General features: G+C 47.0%; 1 protein-coding gene across 1 annotated transcript in view; it reads right to left on the bottom strand.

Moving 5' to 3' along the window:
- Mct1 (Monocarboxylate transporter 1) overlaps nt 1–16688 on the bottom strand; it is a 190408-nt gene extending 173720 nt beyond the window's left edge. The window contains exon 1 of the mRNA XM_065440701.1: nt 16543–16688. The gene's annotated coding sequence lies outside the window, so the exon portion shown is untranslated. The remainder of the gene's footprint in view (nt 1–16542) is intronic.
- Between the last annotated feature and the right edge of the window lie 3985 nt (nt 16689–20673).

Below are 20673 nucleotides of genomic sequence, written 5' to 3'. Positions count from 1 at the left end.
TCGACCCTCGCCTTTCGATTTCTTGCGTCCTTTATGATCTACAGAGGTGGCGCTCGCGGTAACACTGACGTTTCTGGAATTCCAGATGTTCAGTTTAGCAGTTCAGCTATATTATCTTAATCTTCAATGGCCTTTTAAAAAATACTCAGTAACGCGAAACTGTACAATTGTGATGTCTGCTTTGCTTCCTAATGCCTCGATTTTTCTCAACGAAACAACACAACACAAGTGCAATACTAAAGGCTCATTCACACCGGCGACTGACAGTGGTCGCGCGACCAAGTTAGTCGCATATGGTCGCGAATGGTCGCTTTCCTCGAAAAGCGACTATTTTGGGCCAGTTGGGCCGCGGTCGCAAAACTGCCAAACCAACCAGTGGCGCGCCGAAAGTTATGTTAGCACGTGCTTTCTACCTGCGTCCTCCTGCGTGGCACCAAATACAAAGTCCACGCCACCGTGGCAGACTACAGGAATGCAACTGGAGTCTTGCCTCGTGATGCTGGCGTGCAGCAGTTTCAGCAACGTGTCGAATGTACGCGGTAGCATTGCCAAACAGCAGCAAGAGAAAGCACGAAAATTATGCACCGAATCCCACGCAACGCGAACTGGAAATTACAGCTTACTCTCGATATTTACTCCTCGGAAAGCGCGCGGAGTTCGAGCAGGAGGCGGCTTTCTGTGGCCGGCCACTTACAGCGAACGGCACCGCGGGCGCACACAGTAGCGTCGCTTTTTCTTCGGAAGCTTCCGCCCTGCCTCTGCTGACGCCGCCCACGGCACAGCACATCGGCACAGTGACGACGCCTTCCTCTTGGCTCGAATCAAAGCCCATGGCTGTTGCCAGAACGCGAAACGACCAAAGCGTGCGGAAACTGCGTAGGTCCCTAGAGTTCTCGCTGAGAACGATGATCTCCGGCTTTGCGACAGGCAAGTCGCGCTCGCCCGGGCTTGCCGGTGTGAGCATCGGTCGCGTTCAGTCGCTTTTTAGTCCCCAGTCGCAAATGGTCGCGCAAGCTCCTCAAGTTGCCGGTGTGATTGAGCCTTAACGCCACGTGGGCGTTAGAATCTGTTGTTGTCGTCGTCGTCGTCGTCGTTGTTGTTGTTGTTGTTGTTGTTGTCGAAGGGAATAGGGTTTAGTGTGTGAGCGAACCATCCATATCCTGGTTTGCGACAAAATTTTCCTTTCTGATGCAAGACTTTAAAGGGGGTTACCTGGTTTTTGGGTGAGGGAGGGCCCAAAAACCAGGTAACCCCCTTTAAAGTCTTGCATCAGAAAGGAAAACAGATTGGGTGAGGGAACAAACGCGAGTTAATGACATCTTAGTTGAAATCAAGAAAAAGAAATGGGCATGGGCAGGACATGTAATGAGGAGGGAAGATAACCGATGGTCATTAAGGGTTACGGACTGGATTCCAAGGGAAGGGAAGCGTAGCAGGGGACGGCAGAAAGTTAGGTGGGCGGATGAGATTAAGAAATTTGCAGGGACGGCATGGCCACAATTAGTACATGACCGGGGTTGTTGGAGAAATATGGGAGAGGTCTTTGCCCTGCAGTGGGCGTAACCAGGCTGATGATGATGATGATGATGATGATTATGATGATGATGACCTGGTTTTTGATATATTTGGCTTTGATGTTGGTCATTGCGCATGCGTGTCCCTGCATAAACAGGGGCTCCATACTCTGAATAAACAGTTGGTAGCGAGCGCTCTTGGGCTGCTGAGCACGAGGTCGCGGGATCGAATCAAGGCCACGGCGGCCGCATTTCGATGGCGGCGAAATGCGTAAACCCCCGTGTACTTAGAATTAGGTGCACGTTAAAGAACCCCAGGTGGTCGAAATTTCCGGAGTCCTCCTCTACGGCGTGCCTCATAATCAGAAAACGGTTTTGTCACGTTAAACCCCACAATTGAATTTCTTTTTTTAGCGACCGCTGTGTGTGTGTGTGTGTGTGTGTGTTGTGTGTTGTGTGTTGTGTGTTGTGTGTGTGTTGTGTGTTGTGTGTGTGTCTGTGTGTCTGTGTGTCTGTGTGTATGTGTTGTGTGTGTATGTGTTGTGTGTCTGTGTGTGTATGTGTTGTGTGCTGTGTGCTGTGTGCTGTGTGTGTCTGTGTGTGTCTGTGTTGTGTGCGTGTGCGTGTGTGCGTGCGCGTGCGCGTGCGTGCGTGCGTGTGTGTGTGTGTGTGTGTGCGTGTGTGTGCGTGTGCGTGTGTGTGTGTGTGTGTGTGTTGTGTGTTGTGTGTGTGTCTGTGTGTCTGTGTGTATGTGTTGTGTGTGTATGTGTTGTGTGTCTGTGTGTGTCTGTGTGTCTGTGTGTATGTGTTGTGTGTGTATGTGTTGTGTGTCTGTGTGTGTATGTGTTGTGTGCTGTGTGCTGTGTGCTATGTGCTGTGTGCTGTGTGTGTCTGTGTGTGTCTGTGTTGTGTGCGTGTGCGTGTGCGCGTGCGTGTGCGCGTGCGCGTGCGTGTGCGTGCGTGCGTGCGCGCGTGTGTGTGTGTGCGTGTGTGCAACGTTCTTAGACATACTTCAGTTTCGCAGCTCCCCATACGAGCCCATTGGCCGACGTGGCCGAAACGGGTGTCACTGAAACTACCGGCGCTGCAGTCGCGTCTTTCGTCATGCGCCGCGCGTCGTCTGCTCCTGCTGCGACGCGTCGTTTGCACCAACAGGCGTGTAAACGCTTATCCGTCGATAAATGTAGTTTAGATACGCAGTCTGAGTTTTGTGACAAACCTGCCGCGCGTAAGTAACGGGGACTTCACGGTGTCTGTGCACTATCGGCGCTGCAGTGACATATCTCTCACGCAGCGCGCATCGTCTACTCCTGCGATGTCATCTCTGCGGTGGGTCGTTTTCCCCAACTGGCCTGTGCCGTTTGCTCTTTGACGACTGTGTTTTGGCTGCCCGAACAATAGTTTATGACAAGGACCTTTGAATGACATGTCTAGCTAGTCTTTAGAAGCTGCAACTACACCGCAAATGAGAGGTAGTGCACTGCGATTCCGCTTTTCAACCAATTTTTTCCCTATAGAAGCGCCGTGGTGCTCCCTTCAGGGGGGGGCTTTGTTTTTTGCTGCTTATTCTTAACATGTGTATTCATTTAAGACGGCGAGCGCCTGTGCAGACGTAGGGACATTAACGCATCACGCCCAGCAGTCGCTTGAGACAACGCTGTGGTGAATTGATCCACCCCCGTCAACGCTTCTCCGCCTAATAAATTTAATTGACGCATGTATTTTGTATAGTTTTCCGCGGAAATTATGGGACGTGCAAATGAGGTGGAAGTGATCTGTGAGCAGTGACAAGGACGAAGTTAAATACTATGAACATATTTATGTCAAAGCTTAATTCATTTTCTTTTTGACGAACAAAACAAACAACAAACACAGTGACACTATTTATTTACTTCGTGCACAAAAAAGTAATTTTAAACTACTTTTGCTCTAAGCAATGTCGCCCTCTTTCTGGCTGCGTGCACCTGCTCTGTCAGCGAGTTATCGACGCCAATCAGCACAGGTTATATATAAAATAAGCTACGCTAGCTCACCGGTCCATATTTGTGCTTGAGCAAATGGTTGCGTACACACTTCAGGGCATGTGGCACATCACACAGGAAATAAAGGTACGCGCGCTCAGGCAGGCATGAATGTGGAATCTTGTGAGAAGGTGAGGTTACGCTGCCGCTGATTCCTATCTGCTGCCACACCGGGCGATTGTTCCCAGCTCCGTCACTGACTACGGCGATCACCATAGCACCATGTTTATGCAATTGCATTACATCTTGCAACACCAGCTCTGCTAAAATCCTGCCAGGCGCAGCACCTTTCGTGGCAAAGCTAGGTGGCAATCGGTTGCACCCAGCTCTCCAGAAGTGGTACGAACATCAGCACGAGCGCATGATCTGCAAGTTGGTCAGTTCCTTCATTTGAAATACCACAGTAGTCCACAAAACCATCAAGCTTGAAGGTTGACTTGTTGAAATTGTACGCCTGGCGCAACTTAATTTCATCCAAAATCAGTGTGCTGAATTTCTCCCCATCTGCTCTGTTGCCCAGCTGTTTTCCAACAGCTTCCATGCAGAGAGGATTGAAACCATACTTGCATGGTATTCCTTTCAGAATTTGTGTGAGACGGCTCACGGAGGGCAAGGGCAGCATATTCATGTCTGAAGCTTATATGCTCGAGGGCTCAGAAGCCAGTCCGCATTGTACCGCGCGCCACACGTAGACTTTGCTTTCAACAGTTTAAACGATGTCATAAATGCAACGAAGTTCGGCCAACGCTTCCTCGATTCTGTTATCGGGCATTTCAGAAAGCCTTCTTCAAAGGCAAAATTTCATTCTTTTGCTTTTGATGCGCAGCAGCCACCTTAAGCAGCCTCTTCTTCACATTGCGTAGTTTCTGATATTGCTTGAGCGTTGCGCTCGGAGCCTCAATGCTCAGTCGGAAGTTTCCTCTGTTGACGGAGACAACGCGCGCAGACTAGTTGCTTTGTAAGTACATTGCACTGCTTGTGGTGCATATTATCTGATGTCACCATGTCACGCTGGCCTGCTTTCACGCCTGCACACATGTTCAAGTTCTGTGCTTCTCTCAGGATTCTTTCCACATTTGCAATGCTACTCGCAGCTCGAAATAGCCTCTTGTGAATTTTGCTGTAGCCGTTTATGCAGCAAGTACCATCCTCTTCAAGTACAACAGTTTTCATTACTCGCAGATGCCTGGCTACCAGTTGCCTCATATAAAACATTCCGCATCGCTTCTGTCTTGCGTCGTCCTCAACAATTTCGAACTTCCAGAGCGTAGAAGGCAGTGTCACGTTCGTGAGCTCGTTGAGCACCAAGTGTGTAGCCCATATTTCTCAAGTTCCTTCTTCCAAGCCCAACAGCAGGTTTGGATTAAGTTGAAGCGCTATCACTACAAGCTTCACCCGATGTACTTGCCGGCACTTGCACTTGTTCTTTTGGTGGGCGTCGCTTTCGCTTCACATTTTTTGGCTTTGAGATGTGCTCAGGCAGCCCAGGAAAGAGCCGAAGAAGTGGGCCGGGAACAAGCATCCATTTCCCGCGAGGAATCAATATTTCTTTGTTACCCATAACATGCTTGTAGTATTTCAAAATGTCGTCGTCCTCAAAGTGGAGTTCACACACTTCTGATTTGTTTGTGAGGCGTTTGTCTTTTCGCTGTAGCATCCGTTCCCAACTTTTAAACTCTCCAGCGTCTTGCCGCGGGTCGAAAACATGGTGACCAGCGGCATCGTGTCTTAGGCTGCTGGTGCAGCCGGGGGCAAAACAGCACGGCATAGGGAACTTCTTGCTGTCATGAGACGCAGAAACGCTTCTTCAAGAAGCTTTTCAAGAGAGCAAATCACGACGCATCACACAACACCTACAAAACGGAGAAGGATAATGACAGACGATGCAGCGCAACCAACATGAAACCAGAAGTGAAAGCAGAAGTCATGTTTCAAGTTAATTACTACAAACACATTTACAATACCTAGCTCAGATATGAGAAATTTTGACAAAGAGGTTCAAAATTCAGAACTGTGATATAACTACTTCTCAAAATTTAAACCGGAAATCTACCAGAAATGGAGCAACTTCTATCAAAAACGAAACAAAAAGTGACGAAAGACGCGATCGCAGCGCCGCTAGTTCGCGTGACCACCACTTCGGCCATCTCCCAAGCGGAGCTGCGAAACTGAAGTATGTCTAAGAACGTTGCGTGTGTGTGCGTGCGTGCGTGCGTGCGTGCGTGCGCGAATGCGGGAGCGCGAAATTGCGCCCGATTACTCGAATATGAGACAACGCGAGGTCACGCTTTACAGGCATGTTTCTGCCACCGTACCTGCGTCTCGGCGTCAAGCGCCCGTCTCTTCGCAAGGCGCTCTGCCGGCCCGAAGATCGGTCTTCCATGCAGGAAAAGATCTTCGTCAATATTGAAAGCTACGCGAGCTTCAATATATTTCCTAACGAACCTGAGAAGGCGTCCATAGAGACCCCGTGTCCACTACAGTATGCCTCTGCCTTCTCTCTTACAATCCATCGTCCCCTTCCCCCCGTGTGTTGTAGCCAACCGGGTTGCTAACTTCCCTGCCTTTCCTTGTTCTCTCTCTCGATACTTAAACGCGTACAAACGCGCCTACATGCACATCACACCGCCATGACCATTGCAGAAGAAAGAGAAGGCGACCAATGCGACAGGGAACACCGAATTTGATTGGAAGGCAGCGATTGATCGTAATTCGTGAATTCGAATCTGACACGTCAATATGTAATGAGAAACTTCCCCACTGAATGCATAGTTTCATTAACGTTCTAAGGCTCATTGCGAAAACAACATCGCACATTTTTTCACTCGTTCTCAGGATTATCACGGAAGCGATTACATAAAATATGCGTTCTGAATGCCAAGTCTCATCCGTGTGGAACTGTAAGGAAACTGTATGAACGCATTATTTCCGTCAGGCTTTGAGAGTATTGTCACTAACTTGATCAGCGCCACCGAGTCGTCACAGACAACGAAAAGCAACCGTGAAGTTGACTTTCCAATGCCACGAGATGATGTGAGAACTTAAGATGCGCCATCAACGTGGCACCCGATGTTACGTCGTCGGCTTGCGCTGCGGCCAGGGGCGTAGCCAGGGGGGGGGGGGGGGGGGCTTATGGGGCTTCAGCCCCCCCCCCCCCCGAAATTTTTTCGTGCTCTCATGCGCCGCCGACGAAAACACGTCCCGGTGCCGGAAATCATGCTCGATTTTGTCTAGAATGTCCTTAATTCACGCTCGAAAAGACATTTTAGCGCAAACATTGAGAAATCGGGCCAGATTTCGCGGAAACGCCCATGCATCGGGACTCGTATATCGTAACGCAAGGAGCCCCACCGAGCACAAAATTTCAAGGGTGTTATAATGGCGAGCGGTCTCGTCTCGGCATCTCGCGGAGGCCGCAGTATCTGCGGAGCGCTTGGATTTCAATTCTGAGACTTTATGGGTATAAAGTTCTCATAACATTTTGATGCGAAAGGTGCATTGACATTTCCAAAGTCGTGCTTTAGATTTTCAATTCCGGAACTTTGTGGGTTTAATGCTGTTGTAAACATTTAACGCCAAAGGTGCATCGAATTTTCCAAAGTCGTACATCGGGCCATACAACGAGACAAGCCAAATCAACATACTATCAGACAAGTTGACAAAGCACGCAGCGAGGTCCGACGAGACAAAGCGTTGTGGCGGTTCATTTGTGCCATCAGGTCACAGAAAAGAATATGAACATTTTTTTTTCACCTGCGCCAAAGCATCCATGTCAAGACACTAAAGCCACCATTGTAACTATTTTCTTATGTATTTTTCTACCTAGACTTTTATTCGCGAGGATGCATTGAGCTTCTTTATCTTTTTTTTTTTTGTTCTCGCAGCCCATGGGCTGCCGATCCAACCAGAGCGCATGCGTTTTTCTCGTGCTGCATCGAGAACCCCGCGGCGCACTTGGATGCGCGTTCGTTTTTCTCTGGCCGACTGCATTTTCACCTGGCAGAGTTTTGGACGCTTTCTGGCTAGCAGACGAGAAAAAGAAACAATGCATAGTCGCTCGCCGCCAGCACTGCGGGGACTCGACGGATTGCAACGCATTCGCTTGAGCGCAGCCTCTCCGGAAAATTTTGTCTCGCCGGTGTAGGATACCGAGCAGTATGCGTATGAATTTCTGTGGACCAAGCGTCACACGTTTTCTTCGATATTCCTTCGGTAGCCACACTAGGTGCCCAAAGTAGGCATTTGATTGTAGCCAACATGCTTTCATTTGCGTTATTCTATTTCGCCGCCTCCGCGCCCCACAAAAGAAAAAAAAAGAAGGCATTGTTGTGGCGCAGCGAATTGTCGCATGGTGTTCAATTTGTTCAATTTTGTTACTTCTTTTGCGGAAAGCAATGGGCCACGGGACGCTTCAGTTGCCGGATACCATTATATTATTGCGATAGCAGCTATATGAAGATTCCAGGCGCATTCCTGCCGTTGCGCTCATGTTCCGTATGAAAAAAGGCCAAGGGCGATAACATCGTGACCGCATGCTCTATGTGCGAGTGAAAGCGTGGGGGGAGGGGTTGAGCCGACTATGGTGGCTCAGTCTTGTATGCGCAAGGGAGAAAAGCGGGGAGGAAGCGCGCCGCCTTCCGTCGCACGCGATACATTTTGGAAGTGGAGGGAGGGGGGGGGGGGGGCTGCTGTGATCGGTGTATCTGTGGTTGCGCAACCTGTATATTTGCCTTGTTTGATGCATTATATATAGTGGCTTTTTCTTAGGTACGTAGATTTATTGGAAACTTATACGTATATTTAAACATCTTGTTGCGAGGTTTTGTGTATATGCGCAGTGAACTTTGTTTCCAGTGACAACTTTTTTGCCCTGTATCAAGCTGTGTCTTCACATTTGTATATTCCATTGTATCTTCTCATTTATAATGTACGAAGGCGAGTGAAATGAAAGTGAGACAACCCGCGCCGTGCAATAATGATTCGGTTCATTTTTTTCGAGGCATGCGCGTAGTACATACGCATCTCATTTACAAGTGACATGCAGAAGTGAGGTTAAATGTTCTTTAATGCTCTCATACACTTGGTTGAACATGACTGCGTGACATAATGGACCCTCCAATAGTTGAACAGCTCTGTGTCGTGAGGTTTTTGACAAATGAAGATGTTTCCCAAGAAGATATTATTCGCCGTATGGCTGCCGTATGCGTGGAAGATTGCGTTTCATTGGCCACTGTGGAGCGTTGTACCAAACTGTTCAAAAAAGGACATGAAAGTCACAAAGACGATCCATGCCCGGGCCAAAGCCACCGTGCAATCACCCTCAACACAATTGAAAAGGCCGTGGTCGCTCAGTGGCTATGGTGTTGGGCTGCTGAGCACGGGGTCGCGGGATCGAATCCCGCTCACAGCGGCTGCATTTTGATGGAGGCGAAAACACCCGTGTACTTAGATTTAGGTGCACGTTAAAGAACCCCAGATGAGGGTGACGACTTTTTGTCTGCAATTGTGACCGGGAATTACTCATGGTGCCGCTACTACTAGCCTGAAACACTACGGCAAAGGTTACAGTGGAAACATTTGAATTCACCACTCCCAATGAAAACAAAGGCCGTCATTTCTGCCGGAAAAGTGTTGACTTCTTTTTAGTTCGTTAGGGGCCATTATTGATCGAATTTTCTAAACCTGGAGAGACTCTAAATTGTTTCAGATATTGTGAAAGGTCGGATCGGCTGCGTGTCGCAATTACGAACAAACGACGTGGAAAATTGAGCATTGGGAACATCTTCCTTCACGACGTTGCCCGTTCCCACGTCGCTGATGGGGTTAATACAAAACTGGCCAAATTAAACTGAGAAATGGTGCAACATCCCTCATGCAGCCCAGACCTGTTGCCTTGCGTCTTCCACATTTGGTAAAATTTGAAAAAACTGCTCAAGGGAACCAGATTCGTGTCGGAAGATGACGTGTAGTCATTTACAGATTTTTGAGGCAGCAACCCAAGGAGTCTTATGAGACGGGAATTACGCGACTCGTTAGTAGGACAAGTGTCTAAATACTCATGGTGACTACGTTTAAATAAAGTACCCCGTTTGTCGTATATTCGCATTGGCTCACTTTCATTTGACTCGCCCTCGTATATATTGCAGAACTCCTGCTTTTTATATGTGCTTTCTGTTGCGGCTATAATTTCGGAGCAATTACTCTCAATACACAACCGGTGACAGCTGCTCCTGCGCAATACATTCTAACAAAGGAAAGCGTCATTTAGGTTTTCCCCTGGTCCTTGCATATGTAAGGAAATATTAAGCATGGTTGTTGAAAGACAGAGGTATATATATATATATATAAACGAGAAGAAAGGGGGTTAACCGAGGGACCCGATAATTATTAGTCATATAATGAGAAGCCAACAAACACTGATACCAAGTACAACATAGGGGAAATTGCATGTGCTTAATAAATCAAATAAAGTAATGATAAATTAATGGAAATTAAAGTGGATGAAAAAACAACTTACCGCAGGTGGGAACCGAACCCACAACCTTCGCATGTCGCGTGCGATGCTCTACCAATTAAGCTACCGCGGCGGCGTTTCCCCATCCACTTTCTTGGGTATTTATGTGTACTAGTAGAACCCTGGGAGTGTTAGCCCAGGGTTCTATATATATACCCAGGGCCCAGGGTACATATATATACATACATATATATATATATATATATATATATATATATATATATATATATATATATATATATATATATATATATATATATATATATATATATATTGTTCTCTCGACTAATTCTATTAGGAGGAGGCCGAGCTGCAAAGTGAGCCCCCCACGAACGAAATTACTGGCTACGCCACTGGCTGCGGCATATATGTGCATTCAATTGAAAGCGCGGATGCCCTCATACAGATATCGTAGTAGCGACTTAGCGAACTTCTCGCCCATAAGCGAATCCGTAGGTAGCTTTGTAGCTCTCACCCCCGCACTCGTCCGCTCAACACTACACCTCCACTCAGATGATGAGTGTTGTTGTTGTTGTTGTTTACTGACATCCCTTTTGAAACGGGGCAGGGAAAATATTCCCATAGTCTGCTTGATTTAATCAGGTTTAATCATTCGCATCTAGCCTCTTGCCTATCTTATCTCAAGCTTAATTTTCCTATTTAGAACCTTTATCACTGTAATAAAACAGTACCCACATTTGAATGGTGCTGAGGTTTTATCATTCTCTTCCCTGGATTTCTTCCGCCCATACTCTAATCGTCTCTTACTTACCTCGACTGCTGACCAGTTAATCTTTCCATCCTCTTTGAATCCCAAGGCTTCTGGAAGATGGAGACTCCGTACGGGTCTCGCCGGGTGAATATCTTGGCATTCCATTATGATGGGATGAGTGTTTTCCAGGCTTTTTTTTTTACAACGTACATGTGCCTCGCGCTGCGGCGCGTATTTGTTCCGATATGTTTTGGTTCTCAGGCTGCCAGCTCGGGCATAAAATAGCAACGCACTCCCCTTTGCGTTATCAAAAACATTTGTCCTCTTGATTTATTTCTTGCCGTTTTCGTAAATCCCCACGGTGTTTCCTCTTTGCATCCTTTGCATCCAATTTGCCATCTCTGTTTCCCTCACTTTCTTTTTTATGGCTCCTGGTTGCGTACGTACCCTTTCAATTACCCTATAATTGGTTGCCAGCTTTCTTTACCTCTTTCTCCATTCCACGTCAACGTTCTTGAGGCACACATGTTTGCGCATTTTATCCAGCAATTTCTTTTCGTCCGTGTTTCTTGGCCATCCTTCGAAAGTAACCTTGATATGCTCATCTCCGACTTCAAGAAAAGCCCAACCCATGTAGATGACAAAATTAGATAGCAGCGCCACCTCTCGAAATAAGTGTTCGCTGCTCTTCGGGATCACGCGCGGCAATTACTGAAAAGTGTAACGTCTTCATCAGTCGAGGGGCTGCGCTGTGCTCAAGTCGGGGGAGTGGAGGGAGAACTTTAAGTCGAGGATCATTTGAGAATATGGGGGTTAGTATCCCATCTGAGAGATGCTCTGTACCGTTTGTTACGATAAGTTCAGAGAACGAATCGAAATGCGAGAGTGTCGATTAGGTAAATCGAATATCCTTTTTCAATATCCGTTCAAGGATTTTTTTTTAGTTTCTGATTTTTTCTGTGTGTAGATCCCGATCATACAAGCGTATTCAAGTTTAGGTCGAATAGACTACGTGTAGCAAACAAGTTCTATAGATTAGACGCAGCGTCTCTTAGTTTAAAAGTTCATTTTGAGGCTCGTCGCTTGTGGTCCGCGGCTCTACACTTTTGGGCAGGCTCACGAAGCCATTATACTTGAACATGTCTTCGTAAATGCCGCTGCTGCCGGCAAGGTGCGAGAGCGAACGAGATGGCCACCTTATGCGCCTGGATACAACAAGGTATATATAGACTCTATACGTTCTGGGAAGTCTACAGACTTGTTCACAGACCTTCGCACATGTCTCTAAACTGCCTCCACATAATGTCCATGCGGTCTGTGAACTGTCTGCCGTCTTTCAATTTGTAATTGCCTGCCAATGCACTTGTTTTTTGTCTATAAGAAAACCTGTGCACTATCTGCAAACAAAATCCACGACAAATGTCTCGATAAAAACAAAATATTGTACACCACGGACTTTCAAATTATTAGTTTTAAGTGCAATAGTCGATGAAAAGCGCAAGGCCGTTAATCTACACGCTGTTTAAAGCTAGTTGAAGGAGCTCAGAGAAAGAAGCCTATATACTTTTTATAGACTGCCTATAGACATTTTTGTTGGGTGCAGCGCCGCAGAAGCTATCGTTCACAAAACGTCTTCACGACGGGCGTGGAAACTCTCATACATCGCTGCCTCTACTCTGCAGTTCCAGTTGTGGAGACGCTACTCCGCAGCTGGTATGTCGACTTTCGCTCCGTAATAACAACCACGCGCGTATAACTTGCGATATCCGTAAATAACCAATGAGTGACGGCCTCAGCCGGCCCTCGTCCCAATATGAGAGCACTAAGCAACGCACCGCCCTTACACAACGACGTCCTAAACTTTTATCACCAGTGTCTCGGATACGACTCTCTTCGTAAGAGATGCAAGTAATGTAATCCAGCGCCACCTTGCTCGGTGTGTGCCGCGCTGACTTATCTATGTCCGCCATGGCTTTGCTACAAGAAAAGTCCATTGTTTCGCATGACACGGTCAAACAAACCCTGTCTTATTCAGCTGTGTTGCTTTCAAAGCGATGTTTTTAACCCATATGGAAAGAGTTGGGACATGTACCGCGCGAAGAGAATGGAAGGCCTAACTGAACTAGTCCTTTTGTCCTGCGTTAACGATAACCTCATGTTGGCGTTCAATAATGGGAGTTGAACCGTACAAATTCAGTTTTGTTGTTTTTATCGAACCCTTTTCCCTTTACTCAGCGGACGATTAAGGTGTCAGAAAACAACATCATTTCTGCAATAAAACTGTAACCCCTTTGGCATGCTCGAATAGTCCTTTTGTAGAAACGTTGACGCCTGGCCCACCGTTGATCACAATACACGTGTTCTATCTGTTCTTCCCTAGCCTGTTCATTATTTTTTGTTTTCCGCACATTTTCCTGTACAAGCCAACCGAGGTTCAAACTATCCTACATTTCTGTTTTGATTATTGCAGGAAAAAATGTGTTTATCCAGAGACCTCCGCGGAATTAGGGCTAATTTTGTACTGCTTTTTGCCATGCAAATAATAATTAATAAAGATTGCCTGAAATCTGTGGGGCGTAAAGCACCACAATTTTAAAGAAATAATAAGTCGTGAACAGTGCGCACAGGAAATATTTTGACAGTCATGCATGTCTTAAGCAACATATAGTTCTTGTTCGGGGAAGTTAACGTCTGCAAGCTGTCATACGCACACGCAACACAGTAGAGAGAGTGTGTGGGTGTGGCGTGTGCGTGCGTGCGTGCGTGTGTGTGTGTGTGCGTGTGCTTGTGTGTGCGCGCGTGTGTGTGTGTGTGTGCGTGTGTGTGCGTATGTGTGCGCGTGTATGTGTGTGTGTGTGTGTGCGTGTGTGTGTGTGCGTGTGTGTGTGTGTGTGTGCGTGTGTGTGTGTGTGTGTGTGTGTGTGTGTGCGTGTGTGTGCGCGTGTGTGTGTGTTTGTGTGGGTGTGTGCGCGCGCGCGCGTGTGTGTGTGCGTGTGTGTGTGTTTGTGTGTGTGTGCATGTGTGCATGTGTGCGTGTGCTTGTGTGTGTGTGCGCGCGCGCGCGTGTGTGTGTGTGCTTGTGTGTGTGTGTGTGTGTGTTTGTGCGCACATGTGTGTGCGCACGTGTGTGTGTGTGTGTGTGTGTGTGTGTTTGTGCGCACATGTGTGTGCGCACGTGTGTGTGTGTGTGTGTGTGTGTGTGTGTGTGTGTGTGTGTGTGTGTGTGTGTGTGTGTGTGTGTGTGTGTGTGTGTGTATGCGTGTGTGGGCGCGTGTGGGCGCGTGTGTGTGTGAGATAGAGATGTCATGTGAGAAAGAGACAGAGAGAGAAATGACTGGAGCGAACAAGAGGGCGCGTAGGTGTACACCAATCGTGTCTATGCTCTTGTAGCGCAGGTGGTTCAAGCATGCGCGATTCCTTCCGCTAAAGATCGCGGAGGCGGAAATATCGTGACGACAGTCTCTTACCGAAGATATAAGAGTGTCCGAATACGAACCTAAATTGAGGAGGCCAGCTGTGGGAGGACCAAATAGCGGAGCGGATGTATGAGCAGCGAAAAGCAGATTCAGACTGACGAGGAGCGCTGATCGCATAGGGAATGGAGCTTCGAGCTCAGCAGACTAAAGCTCAGTATGTCATCTGCAGTTCAGTCACCTAATGCTGCCTACCGAAATGCTGGTGCACCTAATTTGGACGTGGAGAAGTCGAGCAAAAACCAAGAGATTCGTCAAGGCCGGGTTTAATACACTTCTGTTCTCAGAGGGGCCCCTATTGAAAGCAACAGCCTTCAGTGAAACCGTGAAGTCAATCTGAGTGAATTCACACAGTTCCCACTTCTTTTAGGCCGGCAACGTCAAGTGGGGTTTGCCGAATACCCGTAGGTGGAGTCAACCGTGCCTTTTAGTTCTCGCATGTTCTCGACGACTTCGCTCAGCTCGCATAGCCGTCCCGCTGACTTGCGGGCTCGCCAATCCCATAACCGATGAACCGTCATAGTTCGTCAGGCATCAGAGCGCAGAGGAGCCTGCCCGTTCTTTTCACTCCAGCAATCGAACCTTCAACCTGAGCTTGTCATGATGTAATAGAGCAACATTTTTACAAATATAATAAAAAAACACATTGCTGTGTAAGCCTGAACACATAAGCGAAGATATTTGGCTACGGAATAATGCAGCTTACCAGTGACGTCTGAGTACGAAGATGGGCTTTGCTGAGGAAGCGAAAGCATACCGTCGACAACGAGCAAAAATTCATTTGACCTGCTGGGCGTACGGGACAGCATTTAATGGTGGTTTGTAACAAGCAACAAAGGATTTCAAGCTTGCCTCTATACTTCCTGAAAAACAGCCATTGTCTTTGTAACTTAATAAAGCAAAACCGGTTCTCGTGCACTTAGTAATAAGAGCGAAAACGCACCAGAGCAGGCGAGTCAGTAACGTAGAAAGCAAAGTGCATGGCAACAAACGTGGGAAGCCTGTCTTTGACTGTTAACATTAAGGCTAGAATAGGTTTATCACGTCAACGAACATGTTTTCATCGAAGAACAACCAGAAAATCTGAAGGTATGCCACATGGTGACACGTGAAGCATGTAAGTTGACAGGGTCGTAAACGACTGCTGTTTCTCTTTAGCGAGCGCCGTAAACTCCTTGCGGCCTGCAAACCGGCGTTGTTAAAAGATATACACACCAGGCGAAAGCATGCCGGATTGCTTTCTTGATGGCATTGTGCAATTGGCACACTGTGTAACGACACAGAGGGCGTGTATTGATCTTAATAATGCTAATATCAGCATACTTCTACTGTTAAGGCAGGAATTGCCGTTCGCCAGTAATTGTGAACGGATGCTCAGACATGCCGACTATTCTGCCTATCGATGTCACTCATTATAAATTAGACATGCAATAAAAATGAAATGAATTCTACGAATTTAAATGGATGTGAGCAAAACCATTGTCACTGCGAATAATACTTAAGATGAAGTTTGCTGCCATGTCACAGAGGAATGGATGCATTTCGGGCAGCCAAAGTATACCTCCAGCGAAAAGTGTAAGCGAAAATGTATGTCGGTTCTGCGTCTGGCTATAACACAAATTAAAAAAAAAGACATTCGCGCGAAGGAATCAGCTAGATGCGCTGTCAGCCGTTATGCGTTTTGCACTTCGCTTCAGTGCTCGTGGACTGACCAAGTGCAGCGGTAAGAAATGCGATTCAATGACGCGATCAGATCGCTCCTGAATATTCCGGAACATCTAGGTGCACGCACCTAATTGCGGCAACAGGAGCGCACCGCAGTATTGATCACTGCCACCTTCGATATTCACTTCTTTGGGCCTGCACGAAGGCGTGCGCTTCCTCTCCGGTCTTGGTTCACGGAAGACTGGCAACGAGACTCGGGTCTCTATTCAGCAGAATGTGCAAACACTTTCGTGTACTTTTGTCAACTATTCATAGCGAATGGCAGTGGCAGAGTATAACTCTGCCTATTGAACACAGGGCTGCGTGACAAATTGTTTAATCTATCTGACACCGCTGAGGTGACGAATCGTTCTTGCTCCTCCTCTGCAAGAACGATGTCGAGGTCCGCGCGCGCTGCTGGTGGTTTCTTCCTATAACTGAGGTGCTATGCAGAGGAGCAACCTTTGCGTGCGCTTATCCGGCGGACGTTTTGTGTTCACTCTAACAATATTGCCTGAAACGGGGGGGTTCAGAGACGCAGGCCACTGATGATATCTGCAGATAATAGAGGCAAAAGCCGGATGATGAAATGGAAGCAGCTTACGCTGACGGAGGGACGACCAGCAGCCAGTGTTTCCGCCGTTGTGTCGCAAAGCGGTCGGGCCGATGAGCGCAAGCGATCAGCTGTCGCTGGCCGCGCTTCTCTGGCTGCCAGCACCGGCGAGCGAGCAGAGGCTCTCTCTCCGCAGAAGAGAAGAGCCGACGAAAGAGGAGGCGAGAAAGCGAAGGAAGGAACCGCTGCCGTTTCTTTTATTTTCCCACCACTGCGCACGCGCGGTACGTAGCAATATGGCTCTCGCGAGATCTCGCGGCTCGAATCGACGAGCGGCCGTCCTCCGATGGTCGCCCCCGCTCCTTCGGTCTCGCGCCGCCTCGTTTTCTGCTGCTGCTTTGGTGTCGCGAAGGCCTGACAGAGCAGACGGCTAGCAGACGACGCTGGAACGTCGCCCGTCTCGGATGCCGTCCGCAAGTAATGCAAGTCATTGTTACAGAGTAGGAAAATGCAGACACAAAGCAGGCGCTTTCCTCGAAGCACTCTTTCCTGGCACAAATCCTTTAGTGGCAGACACTGCAAACGCAGGGAAAGTTGAACGGCTTGGCATAGCCGCATCATGAACTACAACAGCGCTAAACGGCAAAGCGGCTTAACACAGAGCTAACCAAAAAGGCGCTTTCTTCACTGGTGTGTTTCATCCTTTAACGATGTCGTGGTTCATGATACGTGAAATCAAGCCGAACATTACGAAAGCCAATAACCACCTGCAGAGTGATTCCTTTCCTACTTCAAGTCGACGTAAATTCTGTAAGTTCCGACGATGTTAACCTTTTGGGTGCAATTAAAGCCCCTCCATACACGTTTCCGCCGACCAGTGGTGGTGGCGCGTGGATGGAGCGGCGATAGGTGCAATAAGATGTGTCGTAACTTGTACCAAGCTGTTTTAGCCTACAAGTATGACATCACTTGTCATGACTCGGTTCGGAAACCTACCAAGACTGTTTATCGTGGTGGAACTGCCTAAATCTCTTGGAAACGGCCAGACTCGACATTACCGGTGATACGCAGTGTTGCGCAGAGTGCTGCGTACACAACTTCAGTCATTCAGCATCAAAAGCATGTCCTTGTGCTCAGATGGCAGTAATATTGGTTGTTATGACACCCACAAGGGTGTTGTTGCAGTGCTACTGAAGGGTTTGCTCAAGCACGCCATGTCAAGAGTTCTTCGGCGTCCCTGTGCCTGTGATGCGCTTAGTGCGGGTCAGCAAGTGTCCAGCAAAACCACGTCATGAAGGAATGGGAACAGAAGGTGTTTTTGTAATTCTTGGCCGTTTCCGTTCGTTTCGGAAAAGCTTTCTTTTTCAAATATTAAGCCGCCGTGCTTGCTTAGTGGCTTTGGCGTTGCGCTGCTAAGCACGACCTCGTGCGATCCAATCCGGCCATAGCGGCCGCAATTCCACGGTAGCGAAGTGCAAAAACACCTGTATACTTAGATTTGGGTGCATGTTAAAGAAACCCAGGTGTTGAAAACTAATCAGAAGTCCTCCACTACGGCATGCCTCATAGTCATATCGCGGTTTCGGCACGTAAAACTCTATATTTAAATTTTAAGTTCTCATTTTATTTTTTCAAATTGTACGTATGCAAACCATTTCTTGCGCAAGTTTTCAAGCATACATCTTCCCACGCCGTAGCATGGAAATAGCCATACGAATCATGTTGCAGAACAGATTAGGAAATCGAGTGCGCTGTCTTTCACAACCACACTGGCTACTGCGACGACGCTCCTCCACTCGCAAGGCTTACAAATAGACAGAGACTTCCTAATTAATTACTATACGGCACATATTACAGTTTATGAATTGTAGCCAGTGAACTTCCAAAGCATACCCGCTTGGAATGAATTTCCGAAATGACACCAATTTGGAGATATGCGCAGTCAAACCTACCGTAAAAATGCACTGTTATTCCACTTATTTTTTAAATACATTTTATTTTTCATGTAACGTTTTCGCCCCTCCCTCCCCCCCCCCTCCCTGCAAACAAAATTATCCAGATGTAGATTGCGAAAACACTTGGTTCGCAAACAACGTCAATCATGATTTTACAACGAAGCTGCTAGCCTCTCGTCGGTCGGAATTTTTCGGGGCATCGACCGGGGGCAAATATGTCGGCTGATCCCGTCGTAAGTGCAATACCAGGCCGACGCGCGGCGGATGTGGAGCCGGCTACAAGCACTCAGCAAACTGAAGCGAAAAGTACATGCATTCTTTGGAATCACGTGTTCAACGTACATAACAGCATTCTTTGCAATAAAGAATAAGCGCAAAACAAGTGTCCGAACCCCATAATTGATGGTAAGGCGCTCCTGGTAACATTGCGAAGCACGTAGCTCTTCCAGCATACGTTTCCCAGTAAATATTGCTGTTGCACAAGCTGCCGCGGCGACGGCAGCTTGCGACGTGGGGAGTGGTGTCACTAGCTTTTCGTATATAAAAGAACAAGCCTAGCAACTGATTTCACTGTTGTTGCAGCACCGCTATGGATAGGCAATGCATAGTTAAGACTCCCGAGGAGCAGCGGGAATACGAGGACTGGCAAAGGGAAGAGGAAACGGCAATACGACCAGCAGCAGCGTGCTGTCAAAATTAGCATTCTGTATTACTTTAAATTACCAATACTGCCATTACTCTAAAGCAATAAAATATGCATTCCCCCCTCCCCCCCCCCCCAGAAGTTGAAGTAGTGGTTCTCAACAGCTTCGCTAGGCATCCACTCTCGCAGGGCAGGGATGGCGACTCATTTTTTTCCCCCGAAATTAATCAGAGATGGTCAAGCTCAATATCTGGAGCGTTTAGAGTGATATATCCCGCATACATGCAAATCCAAAATCAAGAAGCGGGCTAAAAGATGCATTAGCACACTGTGGTACAAAATTTAGACAGGGATAAGGCGCCTCAGAAAGTCTCGCCAATGTTTCGATAGGAAGACCTATCTTCGTCCGCCTCTGCATGTCGAAAATAGGTTACAGTGATGGATAAGTTAGATATAGGATACGTTGCAGTGATACAACTCGAATGAATAAACTTGGTACCAACGTAAAATAAAATACGCTGATCTAGTGGCTTTCAGGAATACCATAATTGACGACCACTAGATGCGTCTTCTATTAAAGAGAAATTTGTGGCCCGCAAGGGTAGCACTCATGTACAATCATACCGTGACAAGAAAAATGTCGTTTTCATGGCTTTACTCGGCTTCGTTATAAGGGTGTAAATTTTTCACTCGACAATTTAGGTATCCTTGTTTAGAAATATGAGCAAATTGGGATTATGTCTACTTTTTATTCATCACCCAGAGTGTTAAGTTCAATCGATGTATAGCATAGGCAAATATTTTTTTTCGTCAGGTTGTAGCATGATATGCTTATTTGTTGGCGTCAATAGTAAGGGAATCTACCCAGTGCTAGATAAACATAGGGCTTCGAACAGTAGGAGCCACTGAACGTGTGGCCATAACGTGGAAAAGAAAATTGGACTGGAAGAATAGAATTTTCTGATAATTTTCTGCGTTCTGTTTTCTTTTTCACATCTCTCTCACCAATTTTGCAAAATATTGCAGCATCTGCGCAGGTTCAACATAATTATCTAAGAACGTTGGACACTTGAAAATCTAAATTGAATTAGTTGGGATAATGGCGTGATAAACAAGAGCAGAGTAGTCATCTCACTTGTGCAAAGAGTGAAAAAATGTTAATGTAAACCAGCACCGACTTGCAGTATATATTCCTTAACGCACAAATTTATATGTGGATGAATATTCTAGAATTTCATTGCCAGCACTTTACTTCAGTCACCTAAGAACTCCAGTTTCCTAAGGCAGTGCAAAGCGACACACGGATGACCCCTGCCGTACCTCTACCTGTTCCTGTGCAGCAACAAAGTATTGTAAACGACTCGCCATTTGGGCAGTCGTCTTCTATTGAAAAATGTAACCAGCTTGACTGAAATTCCTTTCATTGCTTTTTCTTGTGCATGCTATAAGAAGGATATTTTACAGAACTGAAGACAACCTAAGGATCTTCTTTTTTTCGAAACGAGCCTCACATCATTAAAGTCGTTTCCAATCTCTTCAAATCCATTTCTATGCACATATCTTTCTAACTCTTACTCATTTTGA

The sequence above is a fragment of the Dermacentor albipictus genome, chromosome 1 (assembly GCF_038994185.2).
Source record: "Dermacentor albipictus isolate Rhodes 1998 colony chromosome 1, USDA_Dalb.pri_finalv2, whole genome shotgun sequence".
In the NCBI taxonomy this organism is placed as follows: Eukaryota; Metazoa; Arthropoda; class Arachnida; order Ixodida; family Ixodidae; genus Dermacentor; species Dermacentor albipictus.
The sequence above is the reverse complement of the archived record's forward strand: the minus strand, read 5'-3'. Positions and strand labels throughout refer to the sequence as shown.